Source organism: Mycteria americana, chromosome 3, assembly GCF_035582795.1.
Source record: "Mycteria americana isolate JAX WOST 10 ecotype Jacksonville Zoo and Gardens chromosome 3, USCA_MyAme_1.0, whole genome shotgun sequence".
Taxonomy (NCBI): Eukaryota; Metazoa; Chordata; class Aves; order Ciconiiformes; family Ciconiidae; genus Mycteria; species Mycteria americana.
Window position 1 is genome coordinate 128,092,854 of NC_134367.1, and position 26,043 is coordinate 128,118,896.

Consider the following 26,043-nt stretch of genomic DNA (forward strand, 5'->3'; position numbering starts at 1 on the left):
AATAAGTCTGCAGTATGTAGGCAACAGTGTGCAGAAGTCAGCAAGTGGCACTTAAAAAGCACAGCATCAATTCGCAGTACTTAGCAAACAGCCATGGTTTCCGTGGTGGTTATAAGGAATTTGCCTTTGAATCTGCATTAAATAGCCAAATTTTCTACATCCTGTTTGATGCATTTAGAAAACATCTGTTTTGATTAACTTGAAATCAGTGCAGCACGTTAACATCTCAGAGGAAATTAGGTTCATTTAATATGGGGTTTAAGGCTGTGTTCCCCTTGCTCTAGTGATAGCAGAAAGGGCTTTATATTTAGAAGTTGTGCTTCTGCAATGCCTAGCGATGGTGGAAACAGAGTACTCTGAGCAGAGAGTAAGACACGCTGAGCCAAGATACGCCTTGATTTACTTCCCTGGGTGGTGGGTAATAATTTGAGGGAGAAATTGGCCAGATGAGAGTTAAATCCTGTGGGATCCAGATTCTAAATGGGATCCTAAGTGGTGTAGTTTCCCCTTTCCCGGTTTCCCTTACAAAGACAGAAAACAGCAGGAACCTTCACAAGCTGATCTTCTTGGTTTCAGGCACTGAAGGAAAGGGGTGACACCAGACAATTCTGGGAAGAAAAGGAATCAAACTGAAGCAAGCTGCCACCACCTTGTGGGTAAGAATCACCCCCAGAGTAAAATAGCTTTCCAAATGTGTCCGTTGGGATGCAGCAAGCTGAAAGATGGGCTTTCTCCACAGAAACGGTAATTTTCTTCTGGAGAAGGAAAAAAGAAGCCAAAGCCAGCAGTAAACCCATTTGAAAATGCCACTCCAGTATTACAGGTGTTGTAATTCAGTTGCCTCACATTCTAATACTCCTCTATAAGCAGCTATCTCTGGTTAGACAAAAGCTCTCAATAGGTACCGCCGTCTCCTCCCAAGGAAAAGAACGGCACAGACATCTCGGGAATCTTCAAGTGTGGACATCTGGTTAGGCAAGCCTGCTCAATGGGACCCCATGGGCACTGAAACGGGCTTTTGAGGTACTTAAGCGGGTTAGTAAAATCAAAATAATATAGAATTACCAGTGTTAGCATCTATGGAAAACCTTCAGAAGGCTGTGACTGAAATATAATGAAAATAGAGCGTTAAGAGTACTGCAGGCACAGCTTGGAAGGTAGGGTCTAAAGCAAATGCCTGAGGATGTCCATTTGTAGCTAAAGTACATTTTGATCCCCCATTTTCTCAGACCACTCTCTCTCATTTTTATCTATTGGATGGTATCAGACTCCTGCAGCTAAGATTTTCAAAGCAGCTTAAAATTATGAATGAGTTTCAATAAAAGTTTGGGTAACAAAGCTCCCTCAAGCTAACTTGAAAAGCTCTCCTGTGCCTGTTTGGCCTTCCAAAAGGAGGACTAATCTGTCATGTGTTTCTTCACATAGGGTCCAGCTCAGCAAAGAGGGCTCCGAATGGGAGGTGGTACCTGTTGCTGTAGTAGTGATGGCTGGTCTGAGTTCTCTGATGAAGCTTAGCAGTTGGTGAAGTTTCCAGGGTTTAAACCTCTTACTATGGCAACCATAGTAAGGCAAATTTGCAGACCTTAGTTTCGTATTTCCCCTCTCATTTCAAAAAACCGTCTAGTTTTCAACACAGCTCTAATGATAACTTCACAAAACTCTGTGGTTTTGCTTTGTAGATCATTTAAGTATTTTGTCTCAAGTTGCTCCACAGCTCTACTGTGTCAGCTCCAAATCAATCAAAGAAATCTCAGAGCAAAAGCTGTTTGAAACTGGTAATATTCTTCTGGATTCTCAGTGGAACCACCAATTTTGCCTGATGAGGTTCACTCGAAAGACTTCATTGACTTAAGCAAATCTTTCAACATGCATGGCAGGAGTTTAAAGTTTCAAATGAACCATGAAACCAGGCAAGTTTCATATGAGCTTTTTGAGAATGATTTTCTGAATCCTAGCTCCACATCACCTAACAATTTTGCCACCAATCTCATGATGCACAAGACCCATGGGAGAGTTGTACAAGCTGTTGAGGAAAGCTATGACAACCGTATTAGAATATACAGCAGGCCCAGGGAGACCAGAAGTTATTCACCATCTTGTAAGCCAGAGCTCCAAGGGCCAGTCAGAGAGCAAGATAAGTACTGTTCAGAGCAACACTGATCTCCTGTTAACAAATAAGAACTAGATTTTTCTTCTTTTTAAACAGGGTTTTGTGGTAAAATGCTGATTCATCAATACTAACAACGATGCACTTAGATCCAGGATATGATTTCTGTATGGAAAGAGGGACTCCAAATCGCCATGCATTCTCTGGCATGCTCCTGAAGCGGCTTTTAAGCTCACTTTTTTTAGAGAGATTAAAAGTTACAGAAAACAATTCAGCTGCTGAAATCCAGGATCAGTGTTTTGCTCTGTCACAGTGTTCCTACCTAAGTTAGTTTCTCTGTGCTCTATCTCCTCATTTTCCAAGCAACTGAGACTTCCTACCTCATGGAAGTCATGTAAAGACAGAAGCTTTCAAAACTTTCTGCTGTTTAGCTGTAACAAGGACCGGGAACATGAAGACTTCATGTACCTTACCAAGAAGGTATAAAATTCACAATGACTCTCGCCAATGCTATCAAAATGTACTACTGGCCACTGGTCAGCACAGGCATTTTGAGTGAAGTTGGAGGCTTGACCAATTCGAAGCCAGGTTTTAGTTTATGCCTGTGCTCCATCCTAGAAGGATGCTAAGCGTAAGCAGAGTGATAATAGTCTTATGTTCATTTTGAAATCCAGAATATGCATCAGCACATGGCAGTTACCTCCGAGCAATGAAAGAACAATCATTTTTATTTCTAATTGGACTGAAGAATTCACATACAGATTCTTCCACAACAGAGCTTGGAGAGGTCTGGTTAGCAGCAGACCTGCTAAAGATCTGCTACTCAGTCCCAACTGCCCAGTGTGCAAATACAAATTTGCTGCAGCTCCTAACAGCAAATGCATTTATCCTTTTGGTTACAGAAGCAGCAGCTCCACCAAATTCCAGTTCCTCTTCACTAGCCAACTCTGGACTGATCTTACACTCCCTTTTACTTCAGTTTAAACACTCTAATCTGTATTTTCTTGTTTCTCAAAATTCTTCTGTCCCTATATAAGAAAAGATATGTGAAAGAAAGAAGCCTTATGTTCTTTTTAACATTTTAACTTAGAGGACAAAGATTAGAAGCCTCTTGGTGACACAGACTGGAGTCAATTAAGACAAAATATTCTGTGTGCATACTCTCCTCAAGGCAATATCTGCAGCTAGTATGTAATGCAAACCATGTTAAGCAGCTACGTCTAGCCTGATTTCTGTCCAGCTACCAAGGATTCTGACTGAATTTCACCAGACAGAAATGTGCAATTTTTTTGTCATTAGAGAGCACCCAGGGAAGTAGCACAACAAAATGCTTCCTGCTGCTGTTAAACGCAGGAGGCTGTGATTTCAGCTCAGTCATCTGCTCTCACATTGAGTAATCCGCAAATATTTGAGCTTTCTGGCAGCATAAACCCCCCCACAGTAGCAGAGTCTTTTTCTCTAAATGGTCCAAGACATTTCCATGTTTGCCTTCTCAGGCTATTGATAGTAAACTGCTTAACAGGAGAGGGCATCTGTGATGCTTTTCCTGATTATCGATAACATCTAGAAGGCTTAGACATGGCCTTTCCTGCTTCGGTTTTTAAAGGAGGTTAATTGAGATCAGATACTTAAAGCTGAACTTAATAGCAACAGCGTAAGTGCACAGTCCAGACTAAGGAAAAAAAAACATGTTAAAAAATATTTGGAATAGTTAAATATATCCAGATCAGCCACACATGATAACTTAAGCAGCTAAAAATGAAGGACCTGAGCCATTCCTGGTTATCTGTAGAGTGCTCACTGAAGACATGTATGGAACTCCGGGAGACCAGAAAGCATAATTTTACTGATTTTTAAGAGATAGAGAACAGTTTGGGAACATATAGCCCAGTCTATATACCTGATTATAAACCCTACCATACAAATAAGACAGTAAGAAATACCTTGTATACATGCAACAGAACAAATGAAAATTTCGTCCTTTACAAGATAACTGGCCTACGGTACACAAGGAGATTATACAGAGGCAAGCAAGGCTTTGCGTACAGCACCCAACACAGCTCCTCTAAAAAAACAAGGAAAAACATGTTCTTTGTGAAATGATTATAAAGTAGCAAAACAAGTGGTTGAAAAGTTGCGTCCAACAAGTCATTGTTAACCATTCACTGGGAGACTGAGAGAATGTATTCACTAGGACGTTCATCCTAAACACATCTATCATGGTGCAATAGTATTCAGAAGTCTTTAAAGTGCTTTTGAGAGAGAATTCCTTTATTGGGGGGGGGGGGGGGTCGGGACGGACACGACACACAACCAAACCAAAAAACCACAACTGCATGATACTGAGCAAGGAGAAAGGGCAAGTACTTTGGAGGACAAAATCAGAATTTAAACTTATATTGGTCAACTGGAGAAGCCAGCAGAAAAAAAAAGTTCAGAGACCTGTTAGGCACCTTTGGAAAACAGTAAATCAACAGGAATAACAGCAAATTTTAGCAAATCAGAAGATTTAGAGAGTAGGGAGATGGAAAAGAAGGGGACATCTTGCAGGACACCAAATTTGGTGGGGGGAGTCAACTATTTGTTCTCTTCCTCCCCCACGGACAGGACAAGAGTAAAGGGCTAAATTTTAAAAACGAGAGAAATTCAGTTGAGAGGTCAAACAGATTTTAAAGAGTTAAGTAATAGTTACTTGGAGAGATTGTGAAATCACCTGTCACAGATTTCTAGAACATGTCAGGGTGGTTTAGGCCAATTATTTACTTGATTACGGGTATACTTTCCAGCCTTCAGGACCTCCCTTCTGTCCCAGCACCTCCTCTTGCTCCTCCTTGTCCCTGACATCCCATTTCATTTCTCCTTGCCTCACAATCTCTACCTTGCACCACTTCTTCCCCTCTTCCCCCAGGGACGGGGAGGGGGAAATCAGATTTTAAAGAATTCTGCCTCAAATGACTAATGAACTAAGTTAGAATTAGTGTCACTAATGAGAACATTTTTCAGCGTTTATTAGACCAGTGGCTACAGTGACCTCTTATGCTAGGGTTATACAGTTGCTTCCATTCCAGCATCCCTAATTTCAAGCGTCGTGAATAACTTAAAAACGCATACATTTTGACTGAAATTTTCTAGGCATGAGGTAGAATTCGTAGGGACATCAATGGCTCCTGCATTGTGCAGCTTCCAAGCTTTTTCCAGTTTGGAAAAAAAAAAAGTGTCACTGGAGAAATAACCTGTGATCCTGCAGTTAAAGTCTATATGATAATAACGCACGTGCACAAGGCAGCAGAATTACGACTATACGCCTGACTGTGGCATTTCTTACCTCTGAGAGCTTAACCGTATAACTTTAATGTTGTATTACCATCAGCTCTTTCTATGGGATCTGTTTTACAATGAACTTAGAAATGGCATGTGTAACAAATGATATCTATTGCATTTTATTATTCATCTTTTTCCACATATTGACATTTGAGATGTAACCAGGGACTTTGCACAGAATATGTCTGGCAGAAGTGGTGCGTACTGATTAATGTCCTTTCGGTGCTGATATGAAACACATGGGCTATATTAGCAAAGCAATGTATGAAATGATACATTGGAAATTACTTACCTATTCCATGAACATGACTTACCAAAGTCAGGAATGTTCTAGCGATTAACTCTTACGAACGCATGTGAATTAAACTACTTCTTTCTGGGAAAAGGGCAGCATTATCAACTACCAAGAGGCTGCAAAGGGTCAGCCCTAAAATCTTCTGAAGTAAATGGCTTTGACAGTACAGTAGCAAAATTATATATTCAGGTGAGTAAATTAAAACAAAGGGCTATTATTATTCCTGTTCACTTTGACAATTTGAAGTTATTTCTTCTTCAAGTTTAGGCCACGACTGAAAAAAGAGTCCCTATAGAAGTCCTCAGGCATATGCCTATTAAACTCAACATCCCACTGAAATTGTTAAAGTTAAGCATGTGCTTAAATATTTTCCTGAATCTGGCCAGTGGGTATTTACTTGCCAAAGTTTTATTTTCTTTATTGATACAATATTAACTCCAAAATGCTGTGGACACATAAATATTAGCCAAAATTATTAACGTTTTCTGGATTTCTTGGCCTTTTAAAAAAATCTGGTCTGGCTAGAAGACTACCTTATCATTAAACCAACATATTAAATTTCTCTGACAGTAAAAATCTATCTATAGACATACAGTAACAACAAATTAACCTCAATCTGACATGAATGAAAACAGTTTCTAAGTGGTTATAGTTCCTAAAACAGAATCTATATGCAATAAATATAATTATTTCACTGAAATTGTTAGCACATGTTTTTCTTTTCCAACAGACATGTTCGCCGTACCATCTTTGTTGTATTGATATGTTCTTTAGTAGCCCATTCTGTGCCTTCATCCTTGATTTAAATTTATCATGACACATTTTTAAACAATAGCAGGAAACCTCACTTATGACTTTAATTATAAAATGGTGTTATAAAATTATATCCACATTTTACTTTTGGCAGTTGGCAATCCTCATTTAACATAAATAACCCTTCTTGGCCTCAGCAGTTCTCTTTGGTTGATTTCAATGCTTACTGTATGTAATTGATATAAAAACACAAGGTTTAGGAAGCAGTTATTGGAACTTGTTAAAAGAAGTAGTCAAGTTCATAAACGCAGTCATTTTGCTATGTTACATGCCAAGAGAATTAATAATGTACGTTTGGGAATAAGGGAGAAATTCTGGCTTTTTAAAGAAAGACTGATGTAACTACAGTATTCCACTCCTATGTTAATTGTTTGGCTTGCAAACCCACGGCTTTGTTTCTCTTCCACCCACAGCTGCTTCCAATAATCTTCTAAAAACTGACACATACATACACACACATCCACATTATATGCAGACATCCATTTTTAGCTACACGTATGCACTAATACCAAAATAATTCTGTTGTTCTATATTAAAGAACAAGAGCGAATACGTCTAAATAAAAGGAAAAGACAATCGCATCAGAAGAGGCTGTTCTCGGAAGACTGAAGTTTAGCAATACTAGAGATGAAGCTACTTCAAGTCCCTTCCCAAAGCGAATTCCCGAGCGGTTCACACGAAGGAGCTGATTTTCAACTGAAGACCCCCGAATTTGCACAAAGTCATCTTTGTCTGCCTTACTTTTGCACACTGACAGCACTGGCACACGAACATGCAAGAGAGTTACTTGTCTGCATGAGCAATTAAGTAACTCCAAAACTGAATCCTCTGATGCACCATGGTCACACAAGTGCATGGAAAGTCACCTGTACATAATGCAGAGACAGACCGTCATTTGAAAAGCTGAAGCGTAATATTAAAATGCAACACCTTCTTAACTTGTGTTTGACCATCACATAGCATTACTCACAGGATTAAAGATAAGCGTGTACTTAAAAGACTTGGATGAACTGGAGACAAAAAGCAGCCCCATTCTCGACAGTGCTGGGCCCTCCATAACCTTCACTGAGCTGATGGGAGCTACTAGTCGTCCTGCACTTCTGAAAACAAATCACTCGGGTTAGGCCCCACTTAAAGTTTTTCCATCTGCCATTTTAAGGACCCAGCTTCAAAAATTCTAACTTACTAAAGGTAATTTATGAGAAAGAATTCAAAAACATTGAGAATGTTATTTTTAAGCTTCCATTTGGCTGGTTTATCTAATACCTCAAATAAAAATCAGTTTAAGACACAAGAAGGCGACTTTGTGCTTTTTGCATCGGGATCCATCACCTCAGATCATGAGAGGGATGTGTCCTACAAGCCAAGCCACACAACAGGACACAGCCATAGCACAGGACTGCGTTTGTGGACAGCCAGAGATCTGTGATGCCATAGATTGTCACTAACAAATGCCAGATGTGGATGGCTGAAAGCGGAGGCAGCTGGGGAATTCAGAGGAAAGCTGAGATGCTTAAAATGTATGTGCTGTCAGTAGTATGATGGGAGAGCAGGACAGAGGGGCCAGATGTGTGAATCTCACACAGAAAGAAAGAGACTAGACAGACCTGCAAGAGAAAGCTAAATAAAATGATTTAAGCAAACGAATGCTTCAATTATGGGCTATTACCTTGGGGTAAAGACTCAGCTTTAGGAACATGGAAGGGACAAATACTTTTCCTCTGACATACCCACCCCAGCTGTTTTTATACATCCAAAATGTAACATAGTTGATATTTGCTTATCAAGGGTGTAAGTACCTATCGGTCATATATAAACCCATCTCTTAAACTCAATCAGGTACCAACGTGCCTCCTATCCCTTTCCAGTGAACAGGGAGAACACACCAATACCATCAAAAAGAAATGTCTCTCATCTGTAACTTGCCACTTCCAACCGGTGCTGGAAGCAAAAGCCAGCCTGTGCCTTTGGCCACTCATTAAACCACTCAGCCAGGAAAGCTCCAGGACACTGGGATTTCAAAAACTTCTTGCATTCTCCCTTCTTAACCATGCAAGGATGGACACGACCCAGTCTCTGTGACGTAATAAATTTCATTAGGTAAGTCAATCTTAGGAGGTTTAATTCTTCTCTGTCACTGAACTACAACATCCATTTCAACCTCTCAAAACTCACCCCTAATCAGCTGAGACCTACTGACTTTAACTGGGGCTCTGCCCAAGAGAGAGGTGCCAGGTCAGCCCTGCTACCTGTAGAACACAAGAGGTCCCAAAGCCAGTGGCTCCCACCCTAAAACCAGCACAACAACAGCTGCCGACTCTTTAGTTTAAGTAGTCTAGACTGCCCTCCTTCTTCCCTGGGCATCACCAGGCTTGTGCAAGTGTTAAAAGCAAACCTGAAAAAACAGTGCTAGGGAACACGTCGCTTTTTCCCCCGACTGCCAGGCCCAGAGGTTCAGCTGAGGAGGCCACACATACTAGCATGTCTTTCTCTCTCCCACAGATGTTACAGTGTTTCTGAATAAATAGGAAGCTGACTGTACCTAGCAGTGGAAGAAATTACTTCAGAGGACGCTGAGACTCATGGGACTTTCACATTTCCTAATATAAACTTTGATTTTGCTATTTTTATTGAAAAGGCGGTGTTCAGCAAAGGGGGTAGTGCTTCCTCCTCACGCTTCCTATTGCTATATGCAATATTAATACTTTAACCTTATAATTAGGGATGGTCATATTTTGTGGAACCTGAGGTTTTGCAGACCTCTTGAACTTCTGTGGGGGGAGTAGGAAAGGGAAACTACAAAGAATGAAGCTCACCACATCTTTCCTTACAAGCCTGTGATTTTCTTTGCCCCTGTGAAAGGAGATTCAGGTTTTTTCTTTTTAGCCATCATATTTTTCTGCTTAAAGACCTATCTCCAACACTTGCTCTAGATATACTTTTGAGGCCAAGCTCTGAATTGCTGCAAACTGTCAGTGTCCCCAACACCAGTGCTACCAGTCTATACCACCAATCAGCCCCAGTATGCCTGCCCCCGTGCTTGGCAAGGTAAGGGGAAGATCAGTCTGCACTGAGGAATTCACCCATCATTCTGCAGAGATCAACTAACACTTCTTCCAAAAAAAAAAAAAAAAAAGAAAAAAAAGAAAAAAGGGAGGGGGACAAACAATTGACTTTGGCAGCATTCAGGAGGCATCTGGCCACGAAATCCCAAAATAGAACTAATCCATCAGAAGAGCAACATTCAGTCAGTTATATGCCTTATTTAAAAGCAGATTCCATGCAAATAAAAAAAAAGGCATCACAGCTGAGAAACTCAGTTTTCCCGACTTAACCAACATCTGAAATCAAAACCCAAAGCCACATCCTCAGCTAATATAAATATGGTGCAACTGAAGCTGATAGAACAAGGCCTGTCAAACACATCCCAGTCCCTTTGTAATCCTTTTTACTGGCGTTGAGGCAGAATAACTTTCCTAACGCACAAGAGAAGGGAACAGTACTGCTCTGTTTGCATGCTTGGGATAGGAGGCCACAGTTTGGGGTTTGCAGTGGCATCAGGGCGTTTTCATTCAAGTACTCATTAGAAACAAAGTAATGGACAATGGTAGGCGTTAGAAGTGCTGAAGGAGAAGCAGGACAAAGAACATGTTCCTTGGCTCACTATCAAAGAGTTGAATCCTCCCTGGTGGCCCAACAGTCTCAGAAGTCAAAAAACATTTCAACTGAAGTCAGCCTAAAACCTTCCCTCCCATCTTAACTTTAAAACTTAATAGTGAGTTAAAGGAATGTTCTACTGCAGTGAACAACAGAAGTATTTTTAAAGCATCAAGTATTTAGCTTTCACATTACTTTTATTTAACAAATAATTTAACAAAATCGAGGCGAACTCTCAAAAAAAATTTTCTAAATCTCTATTTTTACCCTCAGAGGGGGTGGGGTTTTTTGGGTTGGCTTGTTTGGTTTTGGCAAACAAGATGTTTATGCCTTTCAAGAGCCCTCTAAATTATGGGGCCCACCTCCTACGGGAGACACTTGACTGGACGTACGCTCTCAGTTCAGGGTACAGCTAATTACCCATAGACAAGGACTGCGTTCCAGGTTCATCAACACCTCGGCACCTACCCTGTTGTGTACGTGACTCAAAGCTGCTCTGTGTCTGCAGGGACTCCCATTTCTCTGGTTGGCCCAACAAAGATTCCTTTATATAAATAGGCTGATTTTTTTAAATTGTTCCTCAGCTCCCACCTCCACACCAAGTATCAGGGAACGGCTGAACAAACACAATTTCCCCCCCCTGAACTTTCTGTGGCAGCATTAGCCCACGGCTGCCATCGAGAGGTACCCTCGCACAAGACACGTACAAGTTCACTTTTCTCAAAGCCATCAGTTTTAAATCCCTCCTTAATTTCAAATTCTGCCATGGCGCCTGCTTATCCCTCATGTGCAGGTGAAAGTTTCGCTAATAACAGATGCATAATGTTTCCCTAGATTTCAATTCCTCCTGCTGATTGCTTATCCGACACACAGTCTTTGCAGTACTGGTGCCAATCAACAGCACTTCTATAAGCAGTGCTTTACTAGCTGAAAACTGGCATGGCAAAAAGCACTCTGCTTCCAGGACCTGAGACACAGTTCAGCTGCAATTCGTTTTCTAAAGTCTCAGAAGTTTTCACTCTTCCACAAAAATAGGCTCTTTTGTAAGCTTAACAAATTGTCCAAAACTCTATAAACCATCAGGCTATGAAGATCCACAGCAAATGCCAAAAGACAGCCTCTTGGAGAAATTTATTGAACAACAATGTCCTCTGCTGGCAGGAACTAGACTCAACTTCTAACACTGAATTGCAGTACCTTCCCCGTGATTCTGGAGACATCATCATGAATACATCATTAAATGGCCTGAACAGGAAGCCAAGAATAGAACAAAATCAACGCTACAATAAAGTGCTATTTGGATAGTCTTGGCTGGTTTACCTCAGATGAGGACAGAGATCAAGGTATATCCGATGCATAAACCTCTGATGACAGGAAACAAATTTGAATATGATTCAAGATCAGCCTATGTCACTTCATGCCCCAGCGAACAAGGCAGCACCATGGAAATGCAATCCAGATTCTCCTCTCAACCTTACCACTTGTCCTCCACGTGTCTTCAGGCAAATCAGGTCTCTTCATCTATTCAGATTTTGAAAGCATCAGAAGAGTGGAGACATTATTCGCCCAGCTAGAGCTTACCACAAAAAGGAGCTTAGGTACTTTCAAGAGCCCACAAATGGCACGGGACTCTGGGATTTATTTACAAGTGTTACACACATACTAAAGACTAGCTTTTCAGAGTACTCAGGTTCCAAAAGAGGCATACAGGCCCTTACCTGACCCAGGTGTTCCCAGGAACTCTGGTAACAACCAGATTAGATGGAACAACCAGATGCTTTGTTGGGTTCCTCCATGTCCCTAAGCGCTGATTCTGAAGAGCCTATGTTTTGGTAACACTTCCCTAAATACCTGCTCCAATTCTTGAAATAAAAACCAGTGTAGCTGAAACCCAAGTTTAGGTCTACCGCACCAGATTGCCTCTGGAAACAGAGAAAAAAAAGCAGCCAAAGGGAAATTCTCCATTTTCATTCTTGGCAGGCAGCTGACCGGTGTTCCTCATACTCCTTCTGTGCCTCAAAGGGGCAGTCACACAATCATACATGAAAAAACAGCTCATGAATCCCAATTATGATCAAAAATAAGCATTGTTATAAGCATTGTTATAGTTCTAGTTAGTTCTAGGATCTAACTATAATCCTAAAAGCACATAATGACACACTTTTCCCATCCACAGAGCTTGACAATTCTGTTGAAATTCAGGAACGTAAACAAGAATTACCCAACATATTTAGAAAGACCGAACAAACTTTTCAGCTCAGATTCACTTTGTCAGATCCCTTGAGGTACTGAGTCTGTTTGCTCTTTCCAGCTACACAAGCTGGTGTAAGAAAAGCTGTTACCTCTCCCCATAAACTTTGTTTCCTTGATGTCCTTAGAGTACTGCAGCTACACCACCATGACAACGAGAATTTTTCTAACTTTCTTCAGCAGCCAATAGAAGTCGTCAGTGGAAGAAGCCTCCAACACCTGCAAAATGACTACATTGTTGCTTAAGAAAGCAGAAGCCAAGCTCAGGATAAGAGGATTGTGAATCAGTGCAACGGCTCAGAATTGGCAGATTTTAAGTGTCACAATGACAGTATTTTGGCGAGGAACCGTGAAAACCGCACTGTAAGGTTGTATGAGACAATAAAGCGAGCAAATTTAATCGCGGAAAAAAAGCGGAACTATTTCTAATGATCCTTTAGCTTAGTCACCAATTCTATTTATATGTTTTAAGGGACCATAAATATTTTTATCTGCGCTCAGGACACAAAGAAAGTTTTCCAGTTTCTATATAAAGAAGTCATTTTGGACAGATCAAACCAATAAAGGCACAGGACTCCTGGATGACAGATGCCAGGATGTTAGTAACCATAAATGGTTTTCAAATATGGCCCCATCACCATCCCCCACAGTAGCCCTTTCAAGTGGGAATTACAAATTGCTTACTTGGAGAGGAAATTTCAAACAGGCCACTTATCAAAAAGTGCCAAATAAACCTGTCATTGGGATAGAAGTTACAAACCATTCCTAAACTCTGCAGACATTTCCTGAGCCTGTGAACTCTGATCTTGGCTTCTAATAAACATGACATCAGCTCCCCAGTACTGCAGACACAAGACACATGACCCACCACTCTGTTATCGCTTCCTCTGCAGTTTCTTCTAGGATCTGTTCTAAAGCACAACATCAATGGAAGACTTTCCGCTTATTTCAAAATTGGTTTTGGATCAGGTCCTTAAAGGGAGGTCAGAACAAGCACAGCATGGCATCAGTGTGTGAGCTACAAATATTATTGCAAGTATCCACTTAAAAGCAATACTGAATCTGAGACCTTTGAGGAGTTTTCCAGGTATTGAGTTAGTAAGGGGGTTAAGACAAGACTCCTGTTGCTGTCAAAAACTTATTAACTGCTAACCTCTCATCCTAGAAATGTAACTGAGCCTTTAAAAACTCTGATTAAACATGTATATACTGGATGGCTACCAAATAACATCTCAAAACATGTTAAGAATTATTACAATATGCTAGAATATTTCAAACACTGGAATGACAGTCACCTTGATTTCCAGAGAAATTCTAGGGAAGAATTAAGATAGCTAAAGCTCTACAGTTTACTTTTTCAATGTAGGCACTTCCTTTGCAGCTAAGTTTTTGGGTTTGAAACTAAAGTTGTAAAAATAGATTTAAAAGGAAAGTTCCCATTTATCTTTGGGCTGGAAACTTGACCAAGAACCCTACGTGATACACCAGACAAAATGGGCCATCAACTCAATAGATGTCAATAAGTGCAGAACTAGGGCTCTTGGGAAAGTAATTTAAAAAACTTATTATCAAAATAAGATATTTGTAAAGACTATGGAATAGTCATCTAGAAATGGAGCCTCTACTTCTGCCTAAAGGACAGACATTTCCTTCATACTTGGATATTCCTAAAACAATTCCAGATCAAACACAGGTCAGACCTGGCAGGTTACAATATGCAATGAGTAAGAAATTTGGTTTAAAAGCTTCATGACTAACACGTGAATCTTGCTGGAAAGGACAGCTCCAAAAGCCACCAGGAATCCTCACAGATGGTAAGTTATGGCAGACGCAGATCTAGAAAGCTGTCCAGAGTCCTGGGAGCATGACTGCCCATATTTCTTTTCTGTGTTTTCCTCTTCCAACCTCATCAGTTCAGAACCTGCAATTTCTGAAACTGGGGAAGTCCCATTGGTCTGTATAGGTCAGAAAGGAGAGCTAGCTGCTCCATAGCGTAAACCGACTGCCAGCATCTCTAGTCAAGCTTAAAGCAGTTGTGCATAAATAGCATTCTAGCACAAAGCTGCTAAAAATCCTCAAGCCACGGCAGCCTTGGCACATGGCTAGTCTGCCAGCTGTAACGCAAACGTTTCCCCCTTCTCATGGCAGGATACCACCTGCAGTTCACTGGGACACAAAGAGGAGGTCACTATGTGAAACAGATACACAAGGAGACCTAAACATATCTACCGCTATCACAAGATTGAGCAGGTCCTTGGGAATCTGCAAAGCTCAAAGCCCCTTCATGCCCTGCTGCGGGGAAAGGGCAACTCCTCCTCGCTCCTGAAACGGACAAGAAATGCTCCAGTTTCAGGTTGGTGGATTTCACTCCAAGGACTTTTCTTAGGAAGGGAAAAGAAACTCACAGAAGGCACAAGATCCCTGGCCTGTGTACGCTGACGATCAAAAGAAATTATCCAGTTTACGTTATCTGATTATTTAGCCTTCTAGTTTCACAGCTGTAAAAATACATGGATCTCCCCAGTACTAAAAAGGACCGGCTATTCTATACCAACATCATGAATCTGCAGCACTTCAGCAGGAACGCAAAGAGCAAATGATGAAACTGGTCTGCCAGGGAGGGGACTGCAAGGGCAGGGAGCTTACTGCAGTCAGGGGTTAGTCAGAATAGCCGGGCAAAGCCACGCTCTTACTAAGGGAGCCAAGTGATCTTTAATGACCAGGAAAAATTCAGTGCTTTGGATTTAATGACTCACCGAGCAGTGCAGTACCTCCTACCAACGTGCTGTGGCATTCATACCCAGAAGGAAGTGTGTCAGCTACTGAGTCATGCAGCTCCGAAGGATTGGCTGTCGCCAATCTAAATACAAACTATGCCCAGCCCTGTTCAGTCCTGACATTACCGTAGCCCAAGGTTAAGCTCATCTCCCAAGAGCTTTCTAAAATAAAAACCTTTCTGGTTATAAACAAAATACGATTTCCAAACCCAGGCTACCGGGACCGTGCTTGAAAGCCCAGCAATTTCCCTGCAGACACATTTACCCTTCTAACATCAAAGCGCCTGCAATACAACCTGCCGAAGGGACTGGAAGCAAAACTGATTGGCCACTTAGGAGCAAACTTTAATATAGGAGTGGGACTTGTGTTTTTACACTACTGACCTACATTTGCAAATCCCTGGAGGTAATTTTGTCCAGCCTATAAAAAGGAAGAGCCATAAAGCCAGCTATATTAAGTTGTTATGCAATAGAAAGCACAGCTGCGCTGAACAAAAACAGCCTACGACAAGAGGAGCAAACAAAAGCCATGAAGTTCCGCGTAGGAAAAACTAATACATTCCAGCTAACAAAAGAAGATACTTTTAATTAACTTGTTCTCATTGAGTGCAGAGATAATTAAATTACAGAAACAATCACATTAGTGTAATCAGTTTAGAAGAACCCACATACAGACACAAAGGATTTTTCAAGATCCATCTATTAAAAAAAAAAAAAGAAGCTCCATTTAAACTGCTTTCACTCTTCCTTTGTTAAATGCATTCACGTGCTTTCTTTTAGAAGAAAAAAGATCCTAATTCCACTTCAGTTTAATCAAATCCTTGAAAGACTACCACAACTTCTGATCCAATTCTTCAGATATTCTGTATTTTTAAGATTATTTCTTTCTTCTATTCATGCAATTACTCAGGAATCTCACCTTTCACTTCATCAAGGTATATCTCCTTTTCTTTCAGCTGCACAGTGAAGACTGACAACATGACTTGTATGCATCACAATAGCTCAAAATGACAAATGAGAAGTGACAAAATAATGAAACTGGGCAGAGCTAGTGTGATCAAGCCAAAATATTGCGGTGGGATTTAATTTTTGGGAAAGTGCAGCTCACTACTTGAGACCTTCAAGGCTTGATAATGGGGGCTTGCTTAACTGCTTCAAAAGGAAATATATTTGTTCGGATGAGCGTATCAAACCACGAGGGATCTGCATTGCTTGAACTGCAGTATTCTTTAGCTAAAACAATAGTCCACCTTTCCAGTGTCAGCCACAGTAAACGGCACTCATGTTTGATCCGTGAAGATCCAGCAGAGTTCATACCAGGCCAAAGCACAAAGGAACACCTTCAACAGAACTATTCGTATCCTTAAGTTAAGCATCTGATGAAGTGCTTTGCAGAACTGATCCAGAATACATAATCTTACCCTTAGGAAAAAGGGCTCATATTAACAGGAACTCAGGCTAGGACAAGAGACTCCACTGATGGTGTGTTCCTTGAGGTCTACCCAAACACGTTACAGGTGCTCAGAGCAGAGCTCCTCCAAAAGCAGCCACAAAACCCCTGCCCACACCTGCCTGGTAGAGATGATTAAGATGCAACAGGAAGGAGGTGTTTTCCATCTGAAGCAAATTGGCTGGAACAGCATCTGCAAGTTTGTAATACCCCAAATAGAGATCGGTACAACAGCCAACTCTTTTTGCCCTTAATAAATCCCACACGAAAGCATGAATGACGTAGACCCGACCCCACCACATCCTCAAGTTCTCCTGCCATCTGTACAGTACAGCTGCGCTGGTTCTAATCCCAGATACCCTCACCGCAGAGTCTTCTCCTAGCAATTTAAGGCCTCTTCTGGGGATGTGTTTTGTCTGAGCAGCAAGTTCTACGCTTTGGCTTAAGAGGTACTTTTTAAACAGATCATGCTCCAGACAGACTTCATAGTCAGGTGGGTTAAAAATATATATTTATATACACATAAAAATTAGAACTACCATAGAAGCTGTGTGGCTTCCACTATTTGCTTTTCTTTAAAAAAAATAAAACATATATATAAAAAAAACTATTATCATAACCTTTTTTTTTTTAATTAAACAACATTTCAAGGGAAGATCTTTTCTCCCAAATATCGTCTTTATACTTAAAAAAAAAGCCAAATACAGGTGGCTCACACTATTTCATGAACATGCAATAGTCAGTGTTTATCAAATGCTGAACCTGATGCCAAGCAGACATATCATGGCAGAAACCTCCAGTGCTTGCTGGGCCCAAAGCTCTAGTAACCTAGAAAGAAATATAAATTGCACTCTTTGATGCGGGGACAGAGATACCATCATGGATCTCACTTCTATGATAAGGCAAGGGCAAGCAGGAAACTCAGACAGGAAAAGCAAGCTTTCCACAGAGTCCTAAATAGGAAGCATGTTGTCTGCCCTAAGAATTAATCATGCAGATGCATACAAAAGGTGGTTTTACCCCATGTCTATCCTGTACACCCCTAGCATCAGGTGGTGTGCCATACGCTGTCACCAGCTAACATGACTGAGAAGGCCACCAGATGTCCCCTTCCTACGCTGCAGTTCTATTCAGTTATATCCATGTTGCGGTGGCCCCTATTAATAAGGCTGCAGTGGCATCTACTGGTCACTGCCCAGCGAGGCAGGCCGTATTTCCATCAGCTTCAAAAGTTTCCCATGTGACAGAAGAGCTTTTCAGGCTTCTTTCACAATTTTTTTTCTCCACAGCTATTCTTTATTGTTGTTATTTATTATTGTTGCTTTGGAGATGTTACAGCAATGGATATTACAGCTGCCTCTCATCAATTAAGAGATAAGTAAAAACCTCAGGATATGAATGCATCACTCCAACCAACCCCCAGTTAGTCTATATCCTACCAGTAGTACAACAAAAGTCAGTGCCATTTTATGCCTGGATTAGCTGGGCTTCTGAGAAGGCCTACGAGGCCAGTTATTTCCAGCCACTGAGCTGGAACATTTAGACCCCCCTTGGTATTTCTGTTTACCATATGGTGCAATATTTTTATTTCTTCAGGTACTCAGAAGGATCTGTATGAGTGAGAGACAGGTTGTGATTCAGTTAGAGGTAGAGAAAAAAAAGCTGTACTCAGGCTGGCATGAACGATTAAATGAGACTTGTGTACGTGTGTGTCAGTGCAAGAGTAGTTTGCCATTAGGGAGTTTCTCTTTTATCAGTGCTCAGCTCTAACTGCAAAGCAAAACTAAATGAGGGCCAAGTTTGAAGAATGCAGTTAAGCATCGTATTATGACTTTCAGTTTGTGGAAATTCAAGTATCCAACACTCATCTTACAAAGAAATCGGAGTTTTCTTCTGTCACAGGGAATAAAATAATAACTGGTCCAACCACAAGTGCAAGCACAGGCAAGAAGCCCAACATTGGGTCAGGGCCAGAAAACAAAAGGGATACAAGTAATGCCACTATTATGACAACTGTTGTTTTAGTCATCTTCAAAGATGACTCCTTTTCAAAGAAATATTTAAAGCAGTACTTTGAGGCTTGAAAACTCTGTCAGTTTTTAAAGAGCTGTGCCCTGATGAGATTTTTTTTTTCTTAAATTAGTTTTTAAATAAGCAATACAATGTTTACTATTTGGTTTGGAACACACTTGAATCATATTTTCAAGTTTTCTTCACTGTTCTCAAAGTCTAGCCTTGGTCTCAGAGGTAAAGGTCTGAGAAACGTGAATTAACATGAGAGTAACAATAAAATCATAAGAGTTGGTGATCCAGCCAGAGACGGGGGGGGAGGTGGACGGAGAAAAAAACCTACCCTTAGGCACATGAATCTGCAACGTGATTTTTCAGAGTGTTAACTATGCTACAGCTTTCAGTGGTCAATCAGCCCTCATGGGGAACTCCAGGTGCTGCTCAGCCCTTTGGAAAACGCTGACACCTATCTAGGTGCCAGAGTAGAGACAGGAAAGTCTTATTTAAAGCTTCTATTTTTAGAAGGCTGGGTCTAGCATTTAAAAAAAAACAAAAAGAGAGAGTTGCATGTTTGGATGGGAGAACCAAGTTTAGAAACACAGTATTCTCATTGCTTTCATCAGAAATTATTCATTCAGGAAAGTTGCACAACCCACCTTTGCAGAAGCACTATGGATTGCTTCACAGACAGATGCAGCCTTCTATTCCATACCAAGTTGTATGGACCAGGGAAGATCTCTTCACTTGAGATGTTCTAATGTAGGCCCACGAGCCTAATCCAGCCAACAGGGCACACTTACATGGCCCCCCCAGAGTTGTTGCAACTCTGCTTTCTCCAGGGCTGTGGCCCAAAGGCCAGGAAATGGGCAGAAAGAGTTCACAGGGCAGGAGCTCCTTGGAAGCCAGCACAGATCCCACCACCACCACAAGTTCTCTGCGAGCCTCAGGGCTGTATGCCCAAACCCTGCCCTGAAGCAGCAGCACTTGGCTCCTACCAGCCTGACCCAGAGCTGCTGGCTCTGCAAGACCTCCCAAACTGGAGCGGGGGAACACCTGTACAATTCTGCCTCTACCACCTGTGGCTCAGAAACATCTGATTTACAACTGAACCCCCTGGCCACCTCCAGTCATTCTTTTTTTTGTGCGAACAGAATAACAACACTCTCACCCTGAGAGGTCCCCCTATTGCAGCTCCAGTCTCCTTGGGGCAAAAGACTGTCTTTAGTCAATCTGCACAGACATATGACATTCAGTTTCATTTAGATCTTGTAAGTACAGCTGTAATATTTAAAGTGTCTAAAAAGGATGAAGAATGACTTCGGGTATTATTAATATGAACAATTTTAAACTGAAAAGGTCAAACAAAGGCGAGTCTTTATCTTAAAAGCTTCCATCCAAATAGCCCCAATCCAGCTTCAGTGAATATCTCAGAATGTCACACCAACTGAGAAATAGTATCCTAAGGAAAACAGTTATAATAAGACCATGTAATCAAACAATTATTTTGAACCCAGTCTTTCGTATTCCAGTTTTGGAAGGAATAGTACCAAATCTTATGTTTGCCTTTGGGACTTGTTCTTCACCTGTTCCTACAGCTAAGAGTACAGCTGCAAGACATCCCCATCAGACATGATCCAGTACCTAATAATAGACACAGTCCAGCACACCACAGGACAATACTATACAGTTTTGCTCACCCTGAGATCTCAGAATAATTTTTCAAACATAAAGAAACACTATTATCAAAGTTTGCAAGACGGAAAACAGAGGTTCAGTTATTTGTTTGGTAAGCAGCAGACTCCAGATCAGCATGCGTAAAGCAAACCCACATATAGTTCTGCAGGATACAGCCGCTTTTATTGCAAATAACTTGTCCTACTACCGAAAGGCTGTTACAAACAAAAGATGTTCAAGTATTAGTTTTACATACAAGAATTACGATGCGCATGTCCTTCCAGCTAAAGCTCCAGACTTGACATCAGGATTTCAGCCTTAGTTCCACCCTCTGAAAGGCATGTAACTTTGCACAGACCTGTAGCCACTCCAGTCCTCGTATTTCCTACTTGCAGAATGAGAACTGCTACTTCTTTTCTCACATCTGCAACAAAGCTGTCATGAACATGTTAAAATTTGACTTGGGATCTACAGGAAACACAACACAATACGAGCACTGACTAAATCCACTGGCCAACGTTTAATATAATGCTATATCTTGTAGCCTGTAACTTTTATGTACACAGTCAGGCATAATAACTTTTAACTCATAACTTTTACAACTCCACAGCAGGTGTTCAGACTCTAAGGGTGGAGAAGGAAAAGATATTTCTTTTAATTAACCATGCAGATATGTATTTAAGGGCAGAATTTTCAAAATTGGCCAACATTCACTTGGTACCGCCTCCTTGTAGCCCTGACTTGACAGGAGCACAGAAAAGGTAACACCAAGAATTTCTGAAAGTCTTACACCATCTAGCACATTTGACAACCAAGCCACTATTTTTTTTTTTTTTTTTTTAAATCCTGAAAGACAGTCCAAACCACCATTTTTTGCTCTGTGTTGCAATCACTGGCTGAATGGTAGGATGAGTTCATCCTTGGTCATGAAAAAGCTTTGCAGAGCTTCATTGCTTCCGCTGAAAGCAGTATGACAGAGGTCCGAGTCATTAAATCAGCTGTCTGGGGAACATACGCATTGTTACGGTCTGTTTCAGGCATTATTGTCCTTGGTCTGTTCTGTGTAGCAAGACTGCTCCCACTCACCGTTCTCTGCTCCTCATATCGAAGGGGTTTCTGATAACACTGTTAAATGACTCAGACTTTGCGCTAGACATGTCAGTGTTTCATCATGAGTTGCTTTTCAAGCATGAGACAGCCAGAGACAGAAGGTGAACTTTCAAAATCCTTCAGAAGCACTTGCGCCCAGAGGGTAGATACACTTTTGCAAGCTTGACTCATTATGGATCATTGCCATCTGCTCTGCACCGAGGAAAACCCAGTCACATCAACCTCAGACCCCAGGTTCAGACCTGCAATAGAAGCTTGAACTCTCCTAAACCAAGAGTAAGATTGGGGGATTTATTTATTGTTCCTCTTCATCTGAGGACTGCTTACAGAACTTAGATTCAGCGCTGAATTTTTCCAAAGTTTCAGATATTTAGACCATGGCTACTAGCCTCATCAACAGGCAGTATAGCTAAGGGATACCAAAAGATAAAGTATTACCACCTCTCATCCTGGCCATTTATTACAGAGTAGATTTTAAACATGGAGGCCTACAGATCCACTGTGGTAAAGATCAGCTTTTCACAACAGCTTTGTCAGTATGGCCTGATACTCATTCCAGGGTTTGCACTGATTTTTTTTTTTTTTGGTCAGTAAAGGCAGGGATAAGAGAGATACGTGCATTACTTCTTTGCCTAGAGCAAGTGGAAAATATTTTTTATTTAGCCCAACAAAAATCATCTGCTTGCCTAGTGTGTCTCAAAGGCAGATGTCAGAAGTCACATTACAAAATAACACAAATTCTCCATGGGGAGAGAGGGCACCACTCTTTTACATCTCCGCTCTTTGGTTTTGATGCTCTTATGTGAAGAACAGGTCTCCAATGACCAGCTATAGGACAGGACACTGATGTTCTCTTCTCAGCTTTATCAGAATCTTCACCTGGAATCCAAGCCAAGATACTCAGCACAGCGACAATAGCTTCTTACCTGCAAGGCTTTAGTAAATTCAAAGGTGCCAGATACTTGCAGGGGCATGTATAAGCATTTCACAAATGTCTTGATGTAACTTTTGCCTCAAAGGCTACACTCGGAGCTCACCTACTGCCCTCCAAACTCAGGGCACTCTCATGAGTAGTTACTTGGAAAAGCTGAAGTGAGTAAGCATTTAAAGAGACTTGGGGGAAATACAGGACTTGCAACAAGTTAATACTGTCCCCCACCCCTCCTGCGGTTCTGTTCTGGATCCACTTTTGACACAGCCTGACACACCAAGTCTGCTTATGGAGAAGGAGAAAGTATAACATCTATTACAGGGAGAATATGAAGAGAATCTAAGTAAGGCAGGTTGGGTACAAATGGGAATTTGGAAAAGAGATGCATCCGTGAACTGAAGTGACCCCAACAGTACTTGAAGTTTAATACTGAGCAAATTTTTTTCCAATAGTTAAGGTAAGATCCTAACAGATCAGAGGCCTACCAAGAAAATACACTTTCTCCACACCTCGTGTTTGTTAATAAGAGCATAAACACAAGAAACAATAGAGCCAGTCCTACACGCCCACTTGGTGATAATTTAAAACACTGGCCTAGTAAAAGTACAGAGGAGTTATAAAAAGTGTATTGGAAGAAGAAATGCATCTTTTACAAAAAATTGAGTATTTATTATTCTATCTTTGTCATGCTACATTCCCATGCTCTCAAAATATACATTTGTCTACGAAGAGACTCTTAGCTATAGGCATTTAGTAGATCCCATAGGAAAAGGAATCAAACTCTAAACAGATCATATTCAGTCTTAGCTGACTAACTCCAAGAATGAAGTCATATGTGACCTATATGCAGTAAGCCTCATTCTTGACTAATGGAGGGGTTTAGCATATAAACTGATTAAGAAGGTGCAAATGGAGGTTTCCTGTCCTTTTCCATGGGAACTCTGGCAGAGAAAAGTTGATGCTTAGTTACAGTTTTCCCTACTCACCATCTCAAAGGATGAGAGAATTACAGGTCTCCAAATCTGATTTCCTCAGCCTCCCACAAGATGGCTAAAAATGAGCGTGCTGCCTCCAAAACATACCTTAACTTTGCAACTCTTCAGAAGTAATCCATCACTGCCTTTAATGCTGTGGGTATAGTCAATGCTGACTGAAAATCCACCCATTTCCTGGCACCTACACCTTATAACAGTTTATGCTAGATTCAGAGAGAACTTACCCAAACTTCTCTGTCTTCTGGCTTTTTTCCAGATCTTTTCCTCTTCATCCAGCTCCCCCAGCATACAGTGAGTGCGTTTCCCTCTCAAAAGGATCTGGCAGATGGGTAACAGAGAGTTTTCTCCAGCAGCCCCAGAGCAGTTCAGAAGGAACGTGCGCCATAGCCCTCCTGGCACAGCAGAACAAGGCTGACATCAAACTCTGCAGTGTCTTCCCTCAAGTTATTCACAGGCAACTGGGGCGGGGGGGGGGGGGAATAGTGGTTGCACTTAGAAGAGGTCAAGACTTGGACCAACCTGGAGATGAAAGTCAATCTTTATTAATACTTCTGGCCTGGAAACCACCTTTGCTTGTATATATTATGTCCTGAGCATCTTTTTTACCCAATTTAATCAAGGGCTTGCAGTTTTGCCCACAGGAGGGATGCTTTATTTGTTTAAACAACAAAACACAAGGATTTGTTTCTGAGCTGAGCAGCAGCAGACTCAGCTGTTTACAAGCTTCTCTGGACCTCTGCATCATGTCTCTGCTTAGGCTGAATGGAACACCAGGATAATCTTCTTAGTTTTGTGTCCTAGCCACATAGGTAAGGCAAAACAAGCTCACATAGCCAGGAAGAGCACACATCAGAATATTCTGGCCCAAGAACAGCCTTTTAAGTTTTTCTAATTGCTTTTCCAAATATTGAAAGTAATTCAGAGCTGAATTTCATATTACCCCATGGCCTTTTCCATGAAAAGTTATTTGTTCATCTGCATAAGTACATGTATTTAAAAGAAAATAATAATAAACAGGTAGCTTATCAAACTGTCCTATGAAGATCTAAAAGCTATTGAGTCAAGAACTGCCAAGGAACGGCAAACACAGAGCTGCTCCACATGGAGGGGTGAGCCAGGACTGGAGGGCAACCCCTTCAGTACTCCTACCAACCAGGACACCCACATCATTCAGCAAAGACTGAACACCTAGGCTGAGCTTAACTAGAGCTCCTGGAATTGGTCCCAGGTGAGGCTGGTTGGGGCAATTAAAGGCCTATCTGTGCCCTCAGGTGACTGAGAGCCTCAGAAGGCATGAGCTGTGAAGTTCCTGCCTCAAAGGATGTCTGATAGTTACACGATCTTAGTGCACGCACAGACAATCTGAAGAGATGAGCATGGCCAGAGTAGCTCAGTGACTGAGTGTAGGACAACTATAAGGGGAGCAACTATCCTGTGATTTTATCTGTGGTTTGGCAACTTCATATCTGCTTTGTTCTAATGAAAGTAACTCTTTGCTGCCTATGGAGTGTCAGTGATGTGTCCTTTATATCTCTACAGCCTCTGGGGGCTCTTTTTCCAGGATAGGAGTTTAAGCTGAAAGAACTTTTTCTTTTATTTTCTCTATTTCTCTTTCCTGTTGTTGGTTTGGTTTTGTTTTGTGTCCTGTCCCCCCCCCGCTGTGTTTTATCTAGTCGCTATACCACCAAGCAAGTCAAAAGTTTAAAGCAAGAAAGGCTTTCTGTGGGAATCCGCCTCTTGGAGAAGCACTTGCCCAGTTCCAGTCAATTCCACTCACTTTTCTTCTGTGCATCGTAACACATTTCTACATCACAAACATGCCTTCTATTCTTTGGCATTGCACCCTCAGAACTGAACTTATTTTCTCCGACTAGTCTCAAATCGCTCAACAACTGCAGCCTAAAAGCAACAACCCCTTGTACACCTGTGCTGGTTTTGGCTAGGGTAGTTAATTTTCTTTATAGTAGCTAGTATGGGGCTATGTTTTGGATTTGTGCTGACAACAGTGTTGATAACACACTGATGTTTTAGTTGTTGCTGCACTAGTCAAGGACTTTTCAGGTTAAACCACGACAACACCCAATGTGGCTCAATGGCCTCAGAGTTATGGTGTTGCAGTTAAACATAAATGAAGTGGAGTCCCCCAACAAGCCCTCCTGGCTACAGCATGCCTGAGCGTGGCTCCAGCAGGTGTTTCACTGTCACTTCTATCGGTTTCACAGCCAACATCCAACGCCAGACAGGAAGGCTTTCAGCACAGAAGGAGGAAACCTTTTAGCCATGGTCACTACAGAGTGTCTTATATCTACCTTTCTACATTTTCAAACACTAATCGGTCTTCAAGTGGACCCATAGATATTTGAAACTTACCCTAGAGCTAATAATTAACTTTTAAACCATATTTCTGGTATCTTTACACCGGTTCTCACTTCCTGAAAGGGAGATATGGAAGTATGTCAGATATGGCTTTGCTACTCTTTGTTCTTGAGGGCAGCTATCAACTTCCCCCAGCAGCCTTCACTCGTGGCCCAGCCACCTCCACCAGAAAGAGCTTTTTCACGCCGCTGACTTTTCACCGGCCGCTCTAGCCGCAGGAGCAGCCCCAGGTCTGCGGAGGGCACTGTCACGACCGAAGGCTTCTGGCGAGTTGGCC

At 41.5% G+C, this 26,043-nt stretch overlaps 1 long non-coding RNA gene across 2 annotated transcripts in view; it reads right to left on the reverse strand.

Moving 5' to 3' along the window:
• Nucleotides 1–26,043, reverse strand: part of LOC142407435 (uncharacterized) — a 221,570-nt gene that overhangs the window by 147,449 nt on the left and 48,078 nt on the right. The gene's annotated exons all lie outside the window — the stretch shown is intronic.